Here is a 24432-nt window from a genome sequence, read left to right as displayed (position 1 = left end):
CTACAAGTCTACCTGTAGGACAGACAACCATAACAATGCCAGATTGTCATTACATCAGGAGTAACTTCAATTAAATCTATGCAATTATTCTGAAGCAAAAGGAAACACTGGAGAAAAGGACAACCAAGCTGTTTTGCTGAGTTTCATTCAGCTATTTCATAGAGTTTCATCTGTTTCTCCGCTTTCTCTGTATATTAGATGAAGCAACCCTGGAACACAGGGGAGCTGAGAAATGTGTTTCAAGAACACATGGAAGATTTCATGACTTATGTAAGTTGGCTACATTATTTACCACCACCACACCTATTTCCTTCCAAAAAGATGGTCACACCAGATTTTTCTGAAGACAATGAAGGCTAAGTGAAGAGATGGACTAAAAGGTCTCCTTTGTCTTTGCTAGAACATTCTATTTTCAAGCTGACTCTGTCCCCTTAGAAAAGACAGTGTAAAGCTGACAAGTGGGAAAACAAAACCAAAACATTTCACTCACAGAATATTAATTCAGCATGATCTTCATGAACTGAACAAATTGAAATTGTGGCAACCCCCAACTCATCCCAGAAAATCCCACAACAGATGACAAAAGTATCGAAATTGTCTCATTTTCCCACTAAAAATGCCTGAAACCAGATGGGGTTCCCCAAAGACATATGGTCCTACTTACATTAAAGTAAAATTCAGATCTGATCATTTCAAAACCCCATAGCTAATCCTATTTGCCTAACCAAGAGTTAAAATAAGTAGCACAGCTCTCCTTCCTCTGCTGGTTCACTGGGAGTCATCTACTCTGCTTTTTCCTGCTTTAAGCACTCAAGAAAAGTAGCTCTTAAGGGCCACAAGACATTACCCTATAGATCCTATAACTTACATATTCTTCCCTCTTCAGCTTTTGGGAGGAAAGTTCTCCATTTTGCTTTCCCTTCTGAAGCTGTTCCTTAAGAGAAGGCATCTCTGGGTTTGGGGGTAGTTTGTTTTTTGTTTTGGTTTGTTCATTTGTTTGTTTTGCAAAAGCCATATCTGCAAGTTTTACTTACACCACCAGCAGATGGAAGAGGAAACCTGCATCTACAGTAACACAGGTCATTAATCAGTCCATAAAATTGTTGTCAAGACCTGGACAAAATTCATGGACTGCTCAGTGTTCATTAAGTTTTCAACAAACACCTGTAGAGCAGGGGGACTCCAGAGCACTTAAGACAATTTTGCCAACATTATATTACTAAAAAATCCAAAAAACAACACCTCTGGTGTTCAGACCACATATCTTAGTGTGCCTCCTTTTTATTTATTTTAAAAACATCTTCTGCCTAGCAAATTTTAACCTTTTTACTCAGCTCTGTCCTCAAATACTCATCAAATATTCATCACTCATCACTTGCTCCTTTTCTTCCACAATAAATTCCTCTTTGGTCAACATCATGTGGCTTCCAGGTATCATTTAGTTGTCTCCATACTTATAATTTCTCTTTTCATAAGGGGCTGGAGGCTAGGACTTCTCCTAGTTTCTGTGTATAGTGGGACTGGAAGGCTAGGGCTCTGCAGATTTCTAGCTTCTCTCCCCACTGGCAGCAGCCTGATTAGGTGGTGTGGAAGGGGTTAGGAAGGAGGGTAACAGAACCACACTTCCACGTATCTTTTGAACTAACTTCTGCCAGCTCAGTTAAATAACTACAAATTTTTTTAAACTTTCTCTGTTCCCCTCTTTTAGCCACCACATTAAAGGCATTCTGGCCAACAAAATAAAATGAATATATCGTTTATCCATTTTATATATAACTCAAATCTCAAAAAAAAAAACCAAAAAAATCACAAAAAACCAGAACTTGACTCAACTAACAGATTAGGAAGCCATGAAAACGTCAGATGTAAATGTATACACAAAAGTGCCAAATTAACAATTTGCTAAAATTAGGTCAAATGTATAAATAGGAATGATTCCTTATAATGTAACTTACTGATATGCAAAAAAATAAAAACAAAAACAAAAACAAAAGACAACTATGATGACAGCTTCTCAGTTACAAAACAGAATTTTGCATGGTAACTAACCATGGAGAACCAACCCAGCTCTAGGAGGATAATTTGTACCCAGTACAAACTTAGCTTAACACACTCACTACTACCATACATAAGTGACCCTTAGCATGACAGCACAAATCACTCTAAACCCTCCCATGTTGATGAAGCCCAGTTTCCACAAATGTACAGGATTTTGGACACAGAAAAAGCCTGCAGTCAGACACACCAGACGCTGGTCTGTTTTTGTCCTATCCTAAATCAGTTCACATTTAAAACTCTGGTTTACCACCAGGGAGGTAAGTGGGTTTGTTTCCTCTGCCCTCCCTTCCCACTTCCCTCCCAGGCCACACATGAAGGTAATGAGAATGCATAATAAGAATCAGACCAAATGCCATTTACTGCTTCGTGCTCATACAATAGCCGCACTCAGATGAGGGCCTCTTTGCACGGGCATGGCATGAGAAGGCAACTCCAAAACTCTCCTTTTCCAAGGCTGTTTCTCTCACAAAGCAGTTATATGCAATGCCATTTAACTCTGAACAATCTTGTATCCACCTGAAAAGAAGACTAACACTTATTTTTGTCATTGCTCCAGACCAGAATAAACCCAATTTTGAAAAGAGAAGGAAAGACTGCACACAAGCCTCCCAAGGGCAGGGTACAGTCCCTTTATATCTTTTTATACAGCAAGGGATATAATCAATTTATGGCACTGCTACTTGCAAATTAACTTTCTAGATGAAAAAAATTTTCACAGTGAAGCTAACTACTCAACTACAGATGAGATACCACAGCAGTAGAGAAAAGAACATTCAAGGGCTCCATCTTAAAACCCTAGGTACCAATTCCATTTACAGTGAAGCATGTACACCAGCATTTACACAACAATGAACCTGCCAGAACTAAGGAAATAAAAATATTATTATTCCAAGTAAAAATTAACCAAAATTGCTGAGCATAATTGCCCTTCATCCATGTATAGCTTTTGGAGCAAAGCATTTGAGCTGCAAGGTCTGCAAATAGAGACTGTAAGCACGGCCAGTCAGCAGCTGGGTTCTGCATTTGCTGGGAAGACAATGTTTCAGGCTCATCAAGCCTGAAACATCAAACCAGCAGATGGAGTCTGAAGAAATTCAAGGTCATTGAGGGAAATGCTTTTGTCCTGGCCCTGAGATAAATCAAGGCAGTGCTGTTTCAGTACAGTGATAGCTGAAAAGCAGATTGGGGTGTTAAGGAAAAGCAGAAGATCAATCCTACTGCCTCCTGCTGCTGGATTCCAGCTGCTTGCTGAAGGGAGGACTTTATATATTCATCATAAAGGAACAATGTTTCCTCAAAGAAATACTTAATTCTAAAGGTCACTCTGCTTCCTAATGTAAACAATCCAAATTGCAAACCAGCACCAAAAGACATGCCAGTATTTCACACAGGAAATGTTACTGAGATCAACTGCTGCCTTTAATTTAAAAAAAAAAAACAGACTGCTTAAGGACTGATATCTGTTTGTTGGTCTGCCCTCTTGGGTCCTTGAATCCACTTGATTATGTCCAAGGAAAAGTCTTTTAAGGACACTTGAAAATATACTGGCACATACTTCACGACGGAAAGTTATTCTTTCGCTCTTCATTCCTCTGACAGACAATCCCAGGAAGCCGCAACTCTTGAGATCTCTTGATCAGCTTCTCCTGTAATCACAGTCAGGCAGCAAAGTCAAAAAGGAAACAGTAGCTATAAAACAATTTTTAACACTACTTCGGATTTTTTTTCTTCAAGAGTTACATTATACAGAAGACTAAAGAAAATGTGTACAGTTTCTTACAAAAGGGAAGCATTTATCCACTTGTATTTCAAAGTATGTTCTTCCTTTTTTGTTTTAATGCTTTTTTCCTTCCAGTAAGCAAGGAGAAGAGACAAAAAAAATAGAAATAAGTGATATATTGTGATCCCAGACAGCATCCTGTCCTGGTTTGCATCAACAGTGTCATGAAATAAAAAATGACACAATGTGCAACAGTTCTCCCAGCTTTGAAAAACATGTGTTAGGGTGGTGCATACACTGCAGAATACTGCAGCCAGAGTACACAACTGGAGCACTCAGGTTTCTATTTGTGAAAAATCTCAGAAAAGCATTTCAAGCACAAGTTTAACTTTTAACACATCTTTATCCTACTGATGTCCTGTACCTTGAACTAGTGCTTGATTTTTTTTATTTTATTTTATTTTATATCCCTAAAGGTGAAATCCCAGCTAGACCAAAATTAGCATGAGGTCACTTCCTGCAAAGCCAGGATTTCACTTCTGCCTTTGAATTTTCTTCAGATTAGCCTGGGAGAAACTGTGTGCCCAGAGTTGCAAGATTATTAGATAACTGGTACAAAACCTGTGCCCTCTCTGTGTACCTCTGCCTGAGTCCCCGTGAAAAGGCTGGATTATGCAGGGAGAGCAAAGGCAATGAGAAGTCCAAGGGACATTAGCTAAAGCCTAGAACTGCACAAAGTAATGATAAGCAGGTTTTTGTCAACTTTGTTTGTAAGGTTCTTCCCCCCCCCGCCCCCTTTCTTTTCCCCCCCAATTGGGAAGTTGCATGAAAATCCTTCAAGAGAAGAGTGCAGAATCTACCAGAATGAACTGGTCCCTCTTCCTCATCCTCTCCAAGCAATGTCCCAAACATTGCAGAAGTCAGTTTAAATCAACAAATTTCACTTTTGAAAAACATTTGATTGTGGGGTTTTTTGTTGTTTTGTTCTGTTTGTTTTTTTTTTTCTTTCTAACTATTCCAACTAACTGGTGCTGCAGCAGCCAGCACACACGGGTTCTTCTTGTTCTCAACAATGGTAATTTTGATGTGGTTTTGCTTACTGATGTCTGAGGAGGACCAGGAGACAGCAGAGGTAATTGGACTACCACTTAACAAGTCCTCGCCTGCAGAATCCCTTACTTTGATATGCATAAATTTATCTTACATGTTATTTCTGCATTATGCAGCCATTAAGTGGAACTTGGACGAGCTGCAAACTGGGCAGGAACCAGGGAGAATGGAAATGATAAGGGTGCTCCAGATGATTTCTGCAAGGCTGCAAAAGTATCAGGAAACTCAGAGCTCATGCACATGGGGTGTGGGTGACTGAGAGGAGGCAATAGCTTTAAGTTCCTCTCCATCCTGCCCAATAAATCTGTGTCTAACAGATCCCCACAGGCCTGTATATCATCTTCTTTTTCTTTAATTAGGAGACCAGCTGCAACTCCTTGGCCAGAGCCCAGCCAAGCTTCCCATGCTCCGTCCATAAACTTCTCCAACAAAGAGTGCTAAGAAGCAAAAAACTGAATAGAAAATTTAGCATGTGACAAACTATTCCGTGTGTGACTTCTGTACCAGGTAACCTGCAAATCTACATCAGGTTGACTTTCTGCATGACAAGAAAAAAAAAATGGATTTGTACAGTCTATGAACTTTATTTCCCACTCAGCCTTTCCCCTTTTCCCATCTCTCCACACATTATCTACCATTTCTGCACAATCTGAAAGAACAACAAGCACAGATTCCAAAATAAGTGTGTGCCATCTACAGCAGGATAGTTCCTCGTTTAATTCTGATGAAGATGCAGCTAGTTAAATATTTACTGGAGGGGAGCATATTGTCCCAGAGAATATTTCTGAGAACTTAATCCCAGAAGCAGGAGAGGCCAGTGTCATAACTCACTTCTGTCCAATATATCCAAGATAATGAAATACAGCTTCTTTCAACCCTTCCCTTTCTCTTTCCTCCAAGAAAAAATTTATTCTTTCAGAAATTTACTGGATAAATTGAGACTTGCCACTGCAAAAAGCTGAAAATCAAGAGCAAATCCAAATCGTGCATGTCAGTCTGCTACCAGTGAACTTAGGAACAGAGAAACTGCTGTCATGTGTATCTTCCACCTGCTGTTCCTCCTCTTTCCCTCAGAACACTCCATTTAAAATAAAATAAAAAATCTGAAAAATAAATAAATAATCAAAACCCAGAATTGTTCACCAGTAGGCACTGAATTTCTGTACTATATAGAGCCTCTGAGGTGCAGATTTGATTAAAGCTTGTGAGCTCAAGTTACCCTCGAAGCTTGGCACCCTTTGAATTTTTTTCTTTCAGAGGAAAGGTAAGGAACAAGGGGCTGCTTCCACTGCCGGGAAACCTCCCCAGCCTGACCACTGCCACTTCCACTGCTGCTCTGCTCTAGTAGGGAGAAACTAAGATGTATCCATCCAAGTCTATGCTCTTTGGAAAGCAACAGAGGGGATGCTTCCAAATCCATTTCAAAGCTTATTTCAGAGTAAGTCTATATAGTTTCCAAGAGAAGTTGCATATTTCATCATCAACTTAACTCTGAAAATACCAGACAGTGCTGAAGTAGCTTTTTAGCAGCACAGTAAGCTGGCAGTGCAAACAGGAATGGCTGAAATCATCACTCCCTCCTGCTCTCATTCTGAGTCCCACATCCCATTTCCTCACTCTATCTTCATGTATTCACCAGGGAGCAGCGCCCAATATTAAATGCAGGGCCTCTTCAAACACAACCAGATGGATAACAATGGGTCATTCTTTAAATGAATCTTGAGAAGATCATTCAGAAGAGATGAAAGGACAGTGGAAGAAAAAAACCCATGTATAATAAACAACCTTCGATTCACCTTAGCCTTTCAAGTTAGTGATCAGACAGCACTGCTAGTTTTTGTATGGGATACACTGGGGGAAGATCATGCTCTACACTCCCACAGACTGGTTTGATGTTCTGCTGCTACAGTGATAGCCTCAGTAGCCAGAATGAGTTAAAGGAAAAAATAAAAGAAAGGACTGCTGAGAATGACAAGTCTCTCAAGATGGTAGAGAGCATCTTAGGTTGTTACCAAATAAAGTGCACTTAAAAACAGTCCGTGCTATGATGCTTTGTTCTCTCCTATAACAAGATATGCCAGGTTACAATTTTGCTGCAGACAGAAAATATTGGTAAAGGGTCTTTCTACATTTATTTACAGCAGCTTTAACCTCCCACCAAAGCGCAGTAGGATGGTGAAATAGTGTTGCTGTGCTCCTCTGGTAGGTGCATACTCTGCACTGGGGCACAGGAGTAAGTGAGGGCATGGGCAGGCTGGACTGGAGTCTCCAGTTCCTGGACCCCTTGAGCACCTGGATGGGGAATGGCTGTGTGCCAAAGCCGGAGCCTGCTGGAACCATCGCAGATGTGACAAGAGGGAAGGCCGTCATGTCAAACCAGCAGCAACACCAGTTGCCTGGCAGGAGCACATTCACATGGAAGGAGAGGGTGAAGAGGCAGATGGATGGTGACGTGGAGCTGCATGGTGTGTCACAGTAATGTCCTGTCACCACCATCCCATGTGCACCAAGGGTCCATGAGCATGACTGTACAAAGACATCAGCTCCTGGTCTTTCTTGCAAACCCTTAATTCATTATGCAGCTCTGACCCTCCTAAGCTGCGCACAGGCATAGCAGATAACAGGACAGAACATTAACAAGAGCAGGTCCCTGGGGTGAGATTAGTCTCCACCTATGCCTTAGAGGATATCGGTCCCATCCAAAATTTCCCTAAAGTAGTTAGTTGAGGACTTCGGTAATTAATTTGGTTCGCTGCTCAGACTCTCCTTTGCTCCCAGTTATTCATCACTGTCCTGTCTAATTCACCATAAAGGAATTCCTGAGGAACTGCCCTGCTGTCAGGAAGGCTCTGTTTATTCAAAGGAAAGACCAAAAGTGCCAATAATTGAATGATTTCACTTGGCACAGACTGCTTAATTTAAATTTTTTTTAGCAGAGCAACAACTTTGTAGAGGGGGGATGGAAAGAAGAAATTAAAAACAAGCTCTGAAGCTGAGAGACCCTACACAGTAACTACCATACTTTGCTGTGGACTCATCAGCGTTCCTGCAGAAAACAAACTTAGCCGCAAGAGGAACAGCTGTGAGTTCGATACTGCTGGTCCCCTTTCGCTTTACAGTTTATACCATGCTCCTGGAGTGCTGGGGATGACCAGTGGAGAAACTGGTTCCTGTCCACATCTTTTTATTAAACTCCTGCTATTTTCCCTTATTTTCAAATTCTAAGGTGGGTCCCTTCCTGTCACAAAATGTCTGACATATATTGGCTGATACTGGCAGAATACAAATTATTATAAAAACAACACATGCATTGACAATCATACTGTCTTTTTAATGTATTATAACAGTATAACGATATTTCCTTTCCTCAGCATTTTCTACTCCACTGAAAGAAACCACTCTACACTTCAAAACACCAGCTGCTATAAGACAAACAAACTGTTGATGCTTGGAAATGGTATCAGGACTCAATATTTGCAGAGCTGAGATATAAGATGTTAAATAGAGTTTTCATTACTCTGTTTGGGTAATTTCTGTTTAACCTTTTTATTTTTCCCTTAGAAATTCAGAAAAGGAGAGTGATAGGCCAAAGCTGTAGCAGATCCCGAGAAATAAAGGTGCACATTTAGAGTATTTCAACCCTGACCCAGGGATTACAGTACAAACTTAGCATTTTATTTCCCAAAACATAACACAGGACAATATGAGACTGAAAGTGAGTAAGAGGACATTTGACAGAAAGCCAGGGATAAATTGGAAGCATAGTCCACAAGTTTTGCAGCATAATGATCTCTCTCTGATAATATCTTCCTCTTTTCTTACAAAGTCACATATAGACACAAATAGATACTCCTCTACCACAACCACTTGGCTTTCTTATATCACCAAGTTTAGCATTTGTCACTAGTCACATCTCTAAAAAAGCACCACTGTAATTGTCCTTTTCAAGAAATCCTTCCACAACATGTTGTTCCTGGCCTGTACCATGTACTTAATGTCAGAGATACAAAATAATGTTTTCTAAATTATTTCTATGAAAGCTTCACACTCTATCAATTAAAGCAGGAAATAGAATGTTAAAGAAAAAGCCCACATTCAGAATTTCCATAAAACTTTTGCTATTAATACACCCAGATTCACTTCATGCTGTGTTTATGATTAGAATCCTTTGCGGAAACATTGGCTGGTTAATAATCATCTACATCTGTCACAATATCCCATTTATGCCTCAGCCTACATCCTTCCATTGTTTTATTAGCTACCTTCAACAAATGATTGTCAGAATTATTTCCTCTTTGTTTGCAAGAATAATCTAAGGATGAAAGAGAAGAAAATAAAAGCGAAAAGGTGACTCTGACTTGTAGTATAATTGGGATGGCAAATAAAGATTTTTAAAGGTCTCGCATGTTGTTCCATCAGTAAAGCAGAGTGTTTATTAAGTAGAATTTACAGCCTAGACCACCCCCTGAGTTTTTAAGGGTCTGACTGACCAGCCCCAGGTGGTTCTCCCTTTCTCAGGGTTCATCCCAGGAGCAAAGCCCTGAGACTCTGGTGGCAGAGGGCACAGCTGTGTCATCCTGAGACCAAGCAGCACTGTCAGCTACATCCCCAGGGGCTGGCAAGGACCTGAGGCAGCAGACCCCTAATCAAACCTCTGTCCAGGGCTATTTATATATAATCCATGACACCACAACTATTGAGCCTGCAACAGGGACCAAGCCCAGAAAGCTCTGCAGATGTTTGCAGGTAAACGCACAGCTTGTTTCAGTACTTTCATGACCAGTCTCACCAAATCCTCTGTTCTGCTGGATTCTTAGATGGAGAAATAAAAGCTAGAGATCTCCATTTTTCCACAGGTTGAAATAAATTGGTGGGACAAAAATGTAGTCTGTTACTTTGACATGAAAAAAAGGGAGAGAAAAGGACAACGCATATTTTGTAGGCAACAGAGACCTAGGATCACATCTACAGCCAGGACAGTTTCCAGATTGATTTGCCCCATTGCAATCCTCATTTTATTATTTTAAATGCCACACACTACCAATTTCCTACCAGAGGTAACATGGCCTTCTCTGATCACCCAGGAGCCTGGGGACTGTCCTGATGGGCTGAGAAAATCCCAGGAAGTCTGAAGGAGAGCATGTAGGCACAATGCTACACAGCCTTCACCTGAAGTCCTGTCACAGTCTTTGCAAGGACGAAATCTGCTCACGCCTATCCTGCAGATACCCCTCCTCCCCACCTCATGGAGGTGTTGGTTCTCATCCTGCTGATGTCCTCAGGAGGGAAGCAACTGAAGCACTCTGCTTTAAGGCAAATCGGGCTGATGGGTAATGTTACCCCCCATAAAATGCGATAAGAGAACAATTAGTGCTGCTGAGAGCTAATGAATAGCCATGATAACAGAGGTAACCTTACCAGTGTTAGATGTCTTCCTTTAAACAGCCAGACTACAGAGTTAATCAGAGGCAAAACACATTCCCAGCTGCCAGATGAGAAGCAGAGGGAAAACAGTCCTTAAATATATACAACAGGTGTCTAAGGGTGATCCACAATCTTCTGGAAACTTGTTGCTGAAATTACTCAACTGATCTACTAAAAAGGCATTAAGAACAAGCAAATGCTGAAAGCAGCATCTCAGGCTGTTTGTCAGGCTAGCTTTTGATGACACCTTCTGCATATTAAGGCATTTGGTGCACTCAAGAGCACTAAAAGAAAAGAAAACAATAACAGTGTCCAGAATATGAATCTGATCCTTCATTTGTGAGCAAGATAAACACTGGTTCCACTCAAACTGCCTCATGACTTGATTTGCCATTGGAAAAGGCAGGCTATACTTCAGTTAATTTTGCCTGAGTGCTTTAACTAACTAATCAAGTCTTAAACACAAACATTTGACCAAGACAGAAGAAAGCATGACAACAAAATAGCATTGTTTTGCATGGTGTGGAGCAGGAGAAATATCTGTGAAGTGCAAATAATATATGAAAGAAAACAGCACATTCTGCTCTGGGGGGGAAACTGCAATTTTCCCTGGCTGGTGTGGGATGCAGCCCACCCAGTCAAGCCTTGTGCTGAGCAGCGAAGGTGGTGGCATTACCTAATCCAAGGGTATTAAGAAGAAATAGTTCAACATGACTCAGAGTTCTTCCGCGTAAGTGGGGCTAGAACAACACGCTGCCTGAAGCTGACTTCTGCGTAGGTACAAGGCAGGGAAACAGCACCTTGCTCATTGCCTGCAAGGACCCAGCAGGGAAGGGCACACAGAATCAGTTGCACCTCAAGACCTTGGTGGCATATGCCCTACAAGTGACACAGTGCTCACATGCTGCCCACAGGACCACACAGCTGAACTCCTCCTGCTACATGCTCACTTCTTGCACAACGAGTCTGTGACAGCATCATCACAAGATACACTACTAAGAATAAAACTGTGCGGTTTTGTCCATCCATTAATTAAGTGCATTCAATTCCAGTTTCCATCAAAACTTAGATGTCTCTAACAAATGTTTCATGTTGTTCCCCGCCCCTCCTCCTCTCTGTTCCTCTGCAGTTTAATTGAACAGCCCCACAGCAGGAGGATCATGGTCCCCAGTAAAGAGGAGCCAGCCCAGGCCAATTCTAGGAACAGGGAACTACACAAGCAAGTCATGCCCAGACAGCAGACAGCAACCTCTGAGGTACGGATGGTCACCAGCCAAACACTGGGTACAGTCACAGATACTTTTATATGAATACTCGAATGTGAGAGCTGGCTTTTGGAAAGGAAATCAGAAGCTGTTGCTGCAGTGCAGACCTCCCCAGGCTGGGCCGAAAAACAACATGGCCACAGTAGCAGATGTCCAACTCCTGACTGTGGCAAAAATGCAAGGGAGAAGCCTGTCAGATCACTCTGTGGCCAGAACCGCTCCTCAACACCCCACTACACCTCCAGCACTTCTGCACTCTGGGGGTGACCCAGGCTTCCCTCCAAGCTGCACAAAAATGCCTTAGGAACTTCAGTAGAAAACAGTCAGTCTGTGAGAAACAAGAGCAGGAGATTCACAGCCCCTACCAACCAGATATTGTGACTCTGAGCACCATAACTATATCATTTAATCCTGCTCTAGTATCTTATGAGGTAAGGAGAGAGGCAGGCACGTACTACAACAGTTAAAGCTATTGCTTTGATCAGTCTTTCACAGAAGTAAACTATAAAGCCACAGCATTTATTCAGACTCATGATGTCCTTGTCAGTTCCCAAATAATCCAGTTCCGGCATGCCTGCTCAAATAGGCAGCTGCAGCAGGCAGCGGAGGCTGCCTTGCACACAACCACTTCTCTACAGGTGAATGAGAAAACATCAGTGTCCTACAACAACCACCTAAATTCTGGGTTTAGATTAATTTCACTTTAAAGGACTTAAATTATTTGATAAACCGCAGTTACGGAAGTGGAAAACACAAATGAAACAACAAAGACTTTCTCAAAATCCTGCCTATGCAGGAAGCAGCTCCTGCCCTCAAACACCAGATTCAATACCACTGTTTTGCACTTCTGATTACACTTAGTTTCTCCAACAGCAAATTGAACTGAATATTACTTAATCTATCTGGGAGGGGTTGTTAAGACAGTTTGATTAACAAGCAGCTCTAACAAGGTCAGCCACATAACTGGACAAGACCCTTTCTTCTGAACACAGTAGGTAAGCCCTTCTCTAAGAGCAGCATTAGCTCAATAGACATAACATATTCTGCAAATCAAAGATAATTCATATTATAATGCACACTGTGTTCACATTCATACTGTAATTCATCCCAAATATGTCTAACTACCATAGTTCATGCAGTCCATCAAGAGGTGTCTCAGCAAAAGTGTGATTCACAACTTCACAAGAATGCTAGGGGAAGGTTTTTGCTATCACTGTGAATGCTGATAATTGTTTTACTCCTGAGAATAACTTGCGGGAAGGATGTGCATAGTAATACTAGATGAGTTTTCTGCACATGAAAAAGGGAGAGATTTCCCCTTCTGAGTCCACCACAAAGGCATGAAACTCCTGGATCAGTTCTAATCATCAGGCTCTTGCCACTATGTGCAGACTTATGTTTTCAGCTAATACGTCAACATCTGCTGTGGTCTGCAAAAAAAAAAACAACTCATTGGAAGACTACACCTTTGACATTTTCAAACTGGATAAAGAAAAAAAAAACCATGTTAAACCAAAAGTTTTCATTAAACTCTACTGGTTAACCCCTAAGAAGCACAGAGTGATAGATCACAAAGCAAAAACATCATAAGAAAATTCAAGTTTTTTTTTAGGAGGAAAAAACCAAAACCAGTACATCTTAGAACAAACATTTGTATGCTGTCCCTGTGTCAGACAAATGCTCTGCAGCCCTTCACACACCAGAACAATGGCTTCCGAAGTGACGGAAATGGCACCATCCAAGAATCTCGACAACATTAGTAGTGCAGTATTTCCTGAAACCACCACAAGCCATAAACAACGATGGAGAAGTCAGCCTGAGATGCCATTTTAACTCCATCTGTGCAACAACTAAACGGTGCATGAGAGCCAGCATTCACTCCTACTCAGAGACAGCAGTTCTGCCACACAACCCAAACCTTGCCAAAGTGCTGCCTGGATGCCTGCTGAACAGCTCTTCTGCACTGGGCACTTCCACTAACAAGCAAGGAGGGGGTGGGATTCATCTTCTCTAATCAGAGAAAACTTGGTACATTAGCTAGTACTCCAAGTTCACGCTGCAGTTAGTGGAATGACTCAAGCAATTTAGAGACTAACTCATCCCATTTTAAATAAGCTTCAGAGATAGCTGGGTGCTCATACTAGATGTTCTCTTCTGAGCAATCTTGCAGACAGAACATATGCATGTCTCCTCTCTTGCTCTTGCTATGAAAATACAAAATAAAATCTATTCTATGTGGTTGTTTCAGGTTTGTTTTGGGGGATTTTTGGTTTGCTTGGTTGTTTTGTTTGTTGGGTTTTTGTAATCCCAGTAGCATACTCATTAACACTTTCAACTGCTACTTTTTCTGGAAATAAGCCCCCACTCTTCAGTTGCACATCTTGCAGTAATTGAAAAAAGAAGAGCACCAGCTAGGAATATCCTGTCTGCCTTGAAATAACTCTCCTACTTCCTTTTCCAAGAAGATAAGAAACATCTGCACATACAGGCACTACTACAAAAAAGCTACCTCTCTATAAGGAAAAGCCTAATTGAAAATTCAAATAATTTCTACACTTCATGGACATAACCTGGTGTAGCAATTCAGGTAGGTAGGTTACAACCTGAGCAACGAGGGGGTGCTGTCGAGCTGTCCAAATTACATACAAGAGCTGTTTCTCATTAAGAGACAAATCTCACAGTTGCCTTTTTGTTCACCAAGTAATTAAAAAACACAAATTACACTACATATTGATTTTCTTTCCTGTGCTTCCTGTATTCTTTTTCTAGCTGTTCTTCTCCATCACCTCTCCTCTTCCCATCTTCCCTTATTCTCACATCAGCAACACAAATTTTATCTGCTAAACAACTCTACTCCCGTTCCCCCTTACGCAGAAGTATCCCTTTTTCAACTCAAGGCTGCTTACCCCAGTCCCTCTGGGGACTCCCTCCCCAGTAAGCTCTTCTGCTCCCTGTTCCTTCTCTGACTACAGCCTAATAATGAGTCCCCAAAATCCATCCAGTTATCCACAAGGCACCACGGCAGGTCAGGTTATGCCCCACTTGGTTCACCTGGAGTAGCTTTCTGCTGTGGGCACGGTTTTGAAGCTGGCTGCTCAGGAAGATGGGCAGGGAGCAGGGTTAGATCCTGGTGAACGGAGCTTCTCTGTCACCCAGCCCTAGCCAAAGCATCCACCTAGCTCTCCCCACACCCTTATCTCACTGCATCACTCACACAGCTTTTGCGACCTGGCCCTTAGGATATGGGTAACACTGTCTGCTACAGATGTCTGCTACCAATTTCTCACACAAGGAAGAACTGAGGATGCCCAAGTCCATGCCTGCGAGACAGACAGATGGCCATGCTGTCATCCTGCAGGTTTATGTGGGCTTTCTCCCACTCACATACTTGGACTTCCATGTTCCTCTACCCACCCCTGCTAGTAGAAGCATCAACTTCTGTTACATTTCTTTATTCCACCTGTGCCGCGGCATCAGAACTACATTGGGGCAATCTTCGAACAGCTAGCTTTTCTTCCACTGTAACAGTTTATTAAAGAAAACAAAATACAGCAATGAATATAAACTCTTTATTATGGAGACAACACTGATGCTCTGAAATCAGACAATAAATCAATATCAATTTTCCCCTTCAACATAAAGTTATTTTAGCTATCTGTCTCCGCCATTCAGAAAGTCTCCTAGGCTAAATGTACTTGTGACACTAAAGTTGATGGGTTTTTGTCGCCCTGAAAATAGAGAGGACAAGTACAAACATGTCCTAACCACCAGCTGAGAGGAGCAGAGGGACTGCAAAGGTGATGCAAACCATCCTGCAACTGTGTCACACAGGAGAGCAGAGCAAGGTGCTGCCTGCCTGGCCCTGTCTGCACCCCTTGCACCAGACCCTTCTGCAATCACTTCAAAGACTTGAACTTGGGAGAAGGCCACAGTTAAGTCCCTTTCTAAGGACATTAAGAACAGCTCACTCAAAAGACAATTCATCATGTATTTGGGCACCCCACCTTCCAGAGAGGGTTATCTTCCCACCAGCCTCTCCAATAGGTGCTCCAGTGGATGCCAGCATCAGAGGGGCAAACCGGGGGGCTCCCTTTCCTGCAGATGCCCTAATGGCTCCTGGTTGCTATCTGGTGACCCAGGCAGATCCTGGCAGCAGCTGCAGCTGCCAACAGGAACCCCACCCTGGACCACTGCTGCTCCCTGACACACCCGATATCGCACAGCCTGTCTCCAAATGCTCTATTATCTTAGCCAAAAACGTCTGAATGTGTTTTCATGTGGAACCTCTATAGGAGCACAAGGTCCGAAAGCCCAGTTCTCCTTCTTGAAAGTGCAAGGCAGGAGATTTGATTTGTAGAAGTTGGGTATGGAAAACTAAGCCCCATCATCCAACTAAACAGTAACATAAGGTTTTGTAACTGCATCCATCTATCATCTTCCTTACTTTAGCTAGCAATATTCCTACTGTGCATTTGCACATTAGGTTGCTGAATTTAGGTGAAAAACTCCTCTGAATGTGTGACACATTCTTGATCTTTACCAGAAAAACAACAGCTCCATTCTGCATTTTTCACTGTGGTACAGCTGTGAAGCAAAGCGAAGTCACATTTTTCTATCTGGCTGAAAAGCATGCCCTACAAATAAGTCACAGAATAAAACATCATGATGGCAACAGGTATGGAAAAAAGTAATGAGTTTTGAGAGTAGCTCAAACAGTTTCCTTAAATAAATGGTAATTCATTTATATTGTTTCTCCTCATGCAAATCATCATTTTTGTGTTGTTAGTTTTATTTTTTTTCTTTTAGAATATTTTTTTCAGGTATGCATGAAGGAAGTAGGAATGACATTACAACTAAAAAGATGTAGCCACAAAACAGTATGAATCAGCAATTTTTAAACAAAAATAAAATATTAATTTGTTAAAATGATCAAACATAATAATTCTTTTATCAATATATTTGGGACTTTTACAGAATTATTTCGTTCAGTTATTTTTTTTAAAAGACAGACAATTTGAGGAAATTAAAAAGGAAAGACAAACCTATTTAGAAAAGAGAACAAAAAATGGAAAGTAGAATATTCTTTCAGGTTGGTATAAAGAGATTTGGGATCAGCTGTTGGCCAGCCTCATCAAGAATACATAAGAAATAAATCAGCTTGATTTTCAGTGAGGAAACCTTTGTATAGATGCCAAGGAAAGCTTTCTAAGTAGAAGGAAGCTAAGGCCAAGCTACTTTAGGAAGGTTACATATACAAAAAAGGTAACATGGGAGGAACATTACATTATGATCCCTTACAGTAACGCTAAAAGCCTCCAGTAACTGAATGTGCCAAAATGAAACAAAAAATTATTGTTGCAAGTGTCATCAGGCTGGATTAATTTTTACATGAAATAGGCAAAAAAATTAATTTGCAAATAAATAACACGCAGCTTAAAACTAATGGCTTTGAAACTTTTTAGTAACATTTTTGCTTTAAAGTAGCCTTTTTGGATTTAGACATCATCCTGGGAAAAATCACAGTATAAATTTTCCATACACTCCTTGCAGAAGTGTTTGGAAGGAAAATCCACAAGCTGACAACACAGTTGTGCATTTATATAAGAACTGATCTTCACGACAAAGACAGTTTTTTGTACGACATTCAGAATATTTTTTTACATCTTGCCAAAAACTAAGCTACCACTTCACAGTGTAACACTCGCTCTTTTCTTTCCACAGTCTAGACAGAAGCAGTGACTCTGTAACTAAGGTTTCCAAATCCTTTCAGTTATATAACCTCGGTATTAAAATTTCACAACATTTTAACTAATGAAGTGCTTCTGACCAGAACTGTTAATATCCCCAACTGCTTGTTGCAGGAGGCAACACTCAGCAACACAAATAGATTGCCATCTGTGTCCCAGGAGGGCAAATTTTCCTCAAAGTTGTCAGCATTAGGAGGAAGAAGGAAAAAACAGCAGTGAGTGAGTGTTGACCCAGATCCCATTGATGGTGGTAAAATCCCCACAGCGCTTGGGGATGCCAAGACTTTGTCTAGCAAAATTATTACAATTTTCTGCTATCATAACTAGTTAAAAAAAACAGGCTGTTTATTGCAGAATGGCACCTGCTACTGCCTGGCCAAATACATTCAATCACTCACACAGGGCATACTATCATAATGAATGGAGGGTTTCAATTACAAACCCATAAGTGCTGTGCTGAAGTGGTATCGTTATCCCCAGTCAAAGGCAGGGGGAAAGACAGGGAGAAGAGATGGATGCATGGACAAGAGGGCTTCTCCAGGCAGGATGATGGCCAAGGGGTGGATGGGGCTCAGCTATCCCAGGCACTATTGCTGCATCTTCTCCTATAGGCTGCACACTTAATCAGCAGGAAAGGATTTCACATGGTGCATAATCTGTCAAAACACATGCAGAAAAGCAGCAGCTGGTAAAGCACCATATAGTGCTTAGTTCATCACATTCTGCAAGAACTTGGAAGGGGACACAGTGGGTCAAGGTCACTGGTCCATTTAGGAGAACAAGCCTTCAGCAGTGACCATCAGCAGCAGAAGCAAAGCAAGATCTGGGGGAATTACAGAAATACAGTAATCATGAAGTGGTCTATTAAAGATTAAAGCCTGTTTGCTTTTTTTTTAAAACCAAACATTTCTTTAGAAAGAAAAAAAATTTTGGTCACACAATCTGTATTATTCAGGAAATCAAAACAGATGATCAAAATGATCACTTCTGGCCTTGCAAAATATTAATTTTTTTTTTTAAATTGTCATTCTCTCTGTTTTTCCCCATGAAGTCCAAAGAATTTAGGAAACCCAACCTTCACTTCCTGGATTTTACAATAAATCTTTCTTTACTGATTCTACAAAAGTCTTGGAAATCAAATATTTTTTCATTTCCAACTTCTATGAATAATCAAAACTTTGTTCAACATTATGGTTTTTATTCCAACACACATAAATAGCTTCTTGACTTGCTTAAAACCTGAAACCACTTTAATCAATTGGCTATACATAGTCTGGATAAATACTGAGTTTGAGATACTGGGTATACAGCCAATCCTGTGCTATTTGCTAATACTTTGATCTAATTTCACATTATTTTAAGAAGAAATTAAAAATATTCTGGTGAGGACAAAGGCAACAGTAAAGAAATTATAGCCCGGGAAAGCCAGAGAATATTTACATTAGCTAAAAATTCAACTTGTTCCAAAAGAATTCAAAAGACAGAAATACATATAGACTTATCACAAAATGAGACACAAATATCCACAAATTTTTTATTTTGTTAATCCCAGAGAAATTCACTCTTGATTTTCCAGAAATCTACCACTCTATAAAGTATATTTAATAGCATTAGTAGACAGCACTACAGTCTCATTGTGTCTGTAAGGCACTGCTCCATTTTCTATGGAAACATTAGAGCAGAGGTGATTTATGTCTGTGTAACAGAAAGGGCTATTCTGTAGAAATATCACAGGAAATGACACACAGGAAATAAACCAACACAGACATCTTACAATCATTTCCTAAGCTGTAGCACAGCAATCTGCTGAGCTCCTGAAACAACCCAGATGCTTCTGATGAAAGAATGAACAAGCACCAAAAAGGCTTCCCTCTCCCAGCACGGCTTCTGGGTCCTAAGAGGAGAAGAGGATGAACAAGGCAACAAGCTATGGAATAGCTGGTTATTTGCCACCTGGAAATATTCTTTATTGGGTACTAACTTTTCAGTCCTGTCATGGTTCATCTACGGTGGCTATGGACAAAGTGGGGGGACCTGCAGTGGCTGTGAAAACAAGAAAACTGAAGATTAATATGTGGTGAATGCCCAAGTGATGGCTGGGGGAAAGGTCATACGGAAGAAAAGTTGCAGTAAGCCTCACACCAAAGCTTTCTCGTCTCATAAGAATAGACCTTTTAGCAGGTCCTGTAGAGATAGGACAAGGGGCAACAGTTTTAACCTAAGGGACAATAGATTCAGACTAGATATAAGAAAGAAATTTCTATGATGAGGGTGCTGAAACACTGGATTGCTCACAGAGGCAGTAGATGTCCCATGCCTGGAAGCATTCAAGGCCATGTTGGACAGAGCTCTGAGCAACTTGATCTAGTTGAGGATGTCTGTGCTCATCGCAGGTGACCTTTAAAGGCCCCTTCCAACCCAAGCATTTCCATCTTTCTATGATTCTATGAACCAACCCCCGCATCATTCACATAACATCCCGTTACCATGTGTTATTCTGCTCTAATGCTCAAAAGCATCTGTTCCCTTCCCACAAGCTCCTACTGTGTCAGGTAACGGACAGCACTGAAATTCAGTTCCTGTCCTCAAGTGCACTTAATTCAGGTTACAACAAGGTATCAACAGATGCAAAGAAATAATTGTGCTTTAGTCAGGTTTGCCAATGTGCAACAAAAGACCGCGACCAGGAAACCAGATGAACTCAATAACATTTTAACATTAATTTTATTAAGGAACGCTAGGACATACCTCATGAGTGTTTAACTGAATGCACAGTATAGAGAACTGCTTTTCATCCAAGTAAATTTTACCAGTTAAAAATAGCCAGAAAATGAAGAAATATCTCATCATACTATCACATTATTGCTTAATAGTCTACTAGTCCCACCCATGTTTCATACAACTCTTTAATAGAAAATAATATATATGAAAGTCACATATGCAGATCTCTGTACGATATATTAAAAACCACATCTGACATTGGTGTCCTAGGCTACAAACCAATATGAGACATCTCTATACTATTATTTTCTATGGAAAAAAGAGCAGAAGTATTCTATACTAATTTGCATACACAGAGGTTTACACAAGCAGATTACACTTTATATGTAATATTTCTTGTAATTCTTTTCCTTATCCACTTGAGCTGAAACAGCAGGGCTGTTTCAAGACTGCAACCAGAAGAAGATCCATGTCATTCCATGACACTTTTTTTTTTAGACAGAAGTTCTTTCCTCAAAAGATTTCATGTGATATTTTGTCATTAAGTATATTGAAGTCACGTAGCTGGTGAAATACCTAGTAATACTTATTTTACTACTGTATAACTTAAAAGTCAAAAGATACTGTTTTAGTCTGCAAGTAAAAATGCCCTTTTCTGTAAGAAAAAAAAAAAAAAAGCAAGTTTTGAGACAAATGAGTACAAAATTTACTGTAATTACATGAAACTTCCCACAGTAAAAAGGAGTATGATTTTCTTCAGGTAACTAAAACAGGATATCTAACACTTCTAACATTTACACTACTACCTACAAATCAAGGAATCATAAAATACACAGATGCTGTATTAACGCCCAAACCATCCTAAAACACTGTGGGTGAAATTTTGGTCCCTTAAAGCTGACATCAAACTTTCTGCTAACTTTGACAGCGACAGAATTTGATTATTTGTGCCAACTCAGAAAGCAGAAAAGGGTAAAGAAAAGGCTTTGAAATAGAAAACTAAAACAATAAATAAGATTGCTTTAATCACCACTTCTGATGTCTTTGATCATGCAATTTCTGTCCCTCCCTCTGCTATGCCAACAAGCCAAAGGTTCAGTGCCTGGGTAGTTGATTTATCACTCCCTGTGACAGAGATTTGGACCATGCCCTTCCTACTGCTTCATGCCTAGCAAAACACAACACAGCAGCTCTTACACCAGTTGCATTTTAACAGTGCAGGAAAAGATCCACAACATTAAAACTCAGATTTGCAGTGACTCTGTCCAGAGCACTGCACTTTCTAAAACTAGAGTTGGTTTTTTGGGGGGTTGTTTTTTTTTTGTTTTGGTGGTTTCGGGTTTGGCTGGGGTTTTTTTGGTTGGTTTTTGGAGGGAAGTTCCTCGGTGATCAGTGTGCAAGGGATCTTGCAGGAGAAGGGGTGGCAGCATTTGGCTCCAGTCCCAAATGAAAAGGTGTTCTGCAACTATATGGTCACCTCTTCAGATATACTGCAGAGACTTCAAAGGAAGAACATTTCTGGAAATCAAATGGCTCGATGAGTCCAACAGAAGAAATATACCTAAAGGCTAAATGCCTTTCATAAGAAACTGGACTCCAATGACAGCTGTTACTTATACACAAACCACCCATTCTGGGGAACCTAAACAGCAACTATATCAGTGAATGAAGGGCAAAGCTTTCACGAGAGGCCTTCATGAATGAGTTGAGGCAACACTTAGTGCCTCAGCCAGCTGAAAAACAAATTCTGCAGCACTGTATGAACTTCTACCAGATTAGTGTTGCTACTGGGAAGTACATTGAACTCCAGTACTACTTAATTACTATACATATGTGGGGGTTTTTTAAGTATTTTTAAATATGTTTATAAACATCTCAAATTTAGCTCACTGGTTTTCTTTAGTTCCATCAATAATTATTATTTCAGTGCCAACAACAGGCAGATAGAAAAGTAATTAAAATTTCAGTTCACACAAATGCATGCAACATTTGCACTGGACTAAGCACCAAGTTTGCTTGCAACAGCAAATATAGAGAGGCAACATTTTCTTAAATGTTGTCTTTTAGACCGATGAAACCTCCCAAAACTTTCTTTTTAATATTGCCCACATTGCTTTTACAAGACAAAGCTGTGCAAGGCATGAGCATGTGAAGAAGAAACACTGACTTTGTTTTGAAGTGACAATTCTCAATACCTACTATGTGTCATTTTCTTTTCTGATCTCTGATTTCCAAGACCATTTTGCTATCCTATTTAATATTAGCCTGTATTACACAGTCAATGATTTCAAAATATGTTATTCTCAAATATGAAAGTATAACATGTTTTTTAAGAGACTAATTCTATATGCAAATTCAGCAGAAGACTGTAAGGAATATTTGATGTACATAATTTTAAGAAATAATAATAAAAACCCACTTCTCTGATATATCAAGGTAGAAGACAATACACCAGCAGATCATGCTGTGAGATTTCACAGGACACTGGAATAGTGGAGCACAAATGAGAGTTCACCTTCAGGAGGGGAGTACATCTCTGAGCAGACAAAAAGCAGCAGCTGTCAGAATCTCAAGCAAGGATGTCCACCGCCTGTTAATGACAGTGGTAAGGCTCAGGCGGGAGAACAATCATCTATCCAGACTGCCAGAGACCTTAGTAAAATGTCTCTCAGAGAAATATAAACACAAATCCTCCTTTTGCTCCCATGCTCACACACAGAGCACTGCTGTTTCTGCTCAAGGTGTGGTCTTACAAACCAGGAAAAACCTGGGGTAATGCTTACTGTGTATCAGCTACACTACCTACGCACACCAACTCCCACCCAGTCTGTGTTACAGTGGAGGAGGATGGGCTCTCTAGCATGATGGATGAGCTACACCTTGCTGGCTGCAGAGCAAGAGTGGACACATAGATAGTTATCCTGTGGGGCCACAGATCAGCACCCTGTGCTCCCCTGGGAAGTTGTATTCTCCTTCACACTGTACCACGGTCCACAATCCCAACAGCTCCACAAGGGAAAGGTGCCACTTTGCTCCTTTCATTCCAGCATTCTGTCAGCACTGCCAGCTTAAAGAAGCATCAAACTGGATATACATAACGGGGACAGCTGTCCTGTGGATGGAGAGTAGCATCATTAAACTTTGTCAGGCATGCCTAAATTTTTGGTGTTGTCTTTAGTAAAGCTGGTGATCCTTGCTAACGGTGTAGATCAGCTGTTAGGCCATGGCGGACAAGGCTGTGACAGTGAACACCAAGGAAACAGGGAAAGCAATGCACAACAAGAAAATAAGGGTAGGCACTAACTGCAGATAGTCAGCTTTGGAGACAGGAGTATTATCTCACCTTGAAGCTTTTAGGGCCTTATATATTTCTTATGGGATTACCCTGCAAAAAATGCATACACCAGATTGATTCTTTTAGGAAATCAGTAACTCAGTTTTACTGAGTTTATCTGCTGTTGCCTGCCAATAAGAAATTGTTTCCTGGATACAGAGCTTAAACAGCAGGCCACAAGACTTCCTTCAGTACACCAATGTTTTCTGCTTCCTCAGCCTTTTTTGCACATTTCTCCTTGTACACTGTGCCTGAATATCAGCCACGAGGCCTTGTCCAAATAGCCACAAAGCTTCTTTCTTCAGTGTCCCTACTTCATTTTGTATTAAGGTTGAATGTACATTGTTGGTACTGACATTATCTATTACTGAAACAGTTTTTAGATTACTCTATTCCACGGTTTTTGTGAAGGTACTGGTGGGTATTCTTCTCACGTTTCATTACTTTCCCAATCAGTCCATCACAAACTTGGCGGTTTTCTTCCCCTCCTTGGTTTACAAACTTTTGTTTGGTATTTTCTCATCCAATCAACCCCATGAGTAAGACTTTTACTTGCAAAGGAGGTAAATAACCAGGCCTTGCTTTTAATTACTTTAACCTGGGAACAATTCGTTGCAAGAGTCTACAGATGGAGTGCTGCCCCTTTCCAGGCATTTTCTAAACTGCAAATCAGTGCAGGGCCTTGCCTTCCTCATAAGATTAGGTTTTAAGCCAGCTCTATGTCCTGAACATACTTTGCTGGAATACTTAATATAAGTCCACTGACACTAACAGAGCCAGCCTGAACGACTCTGCCTGTATAGGTGGCTGCTGTAACAAAATTCAGCACAATGTAAATGAGGAAACAATCAAACTTGTTACTGTGATTCACAGAACAATTTCAGGTTGCAAAGCTGAACAGATGGCATTTGTGAGCTTTATTCAATATCTTGGACTTTTTAATTAGATTCCTGTTCATGTCAGTCTGCTGGTTTACAGCAGGAGACCCCAAGTTTCAAAGTAACCTTAGGAATCCCATTGCTCTATCTGATAGAAACCACTATGTCAGGAAAC

At 40.7% G+C, this 24432-nt stretch overlaps 1 protein-coding gene across 6 annotated transcripts in view; it reads right to left on the bottom strand.

Moving 5' to 3' along the window:
- The window catches only part of TIAM2 (T cell lymphoma invasion and metastasis 2), a 186382-nt gene that overhangs the window by 113197 nt on the left and 48753 nt on the right, over window positions 1–24432 (bottom strand). For 5 of the 6 annotated variants that reach the window (XM_018077894.2, XM_018077892.2, XM_029962699.1 and 2 more), the window contains exon 3: window positions 3614–3704. The exons of the other annotated variant lie outside the window; for it this stretch is intronic. The gene's annotated coding sequence lies outside the window, so the exon portion shown is untranslated. The remainder of the gene's footprint in view (window positions 1–3613; window positions 3705–24432) is intronic. 6 annotated transcript variants of the gene reach the window in all.

The sequence above is a fragment of the Manacus vitellinus genome, unplaced genomic scaffold (assembly GCF_001715985.3).
Source record: "Manacus vitellinus isolate BGI_N305 unplaced genomic scaffold, ASM171598v3 scaffold_4_pilon, whole genome shotgun sequence".
In the NCBI taxonomy this organism is placed as follows: domain Eukaryota; kingdom Metazoa; phylum Chordata; class Aves; order Passeriformes; family Pipridae; genus Manacus; species Manacus vitellinus.
The sequence above is the reverse complement of the archived record's forward strand: the minus strand, read 5'-3'. Positions and strand labels throughout refer to the sequence as shown.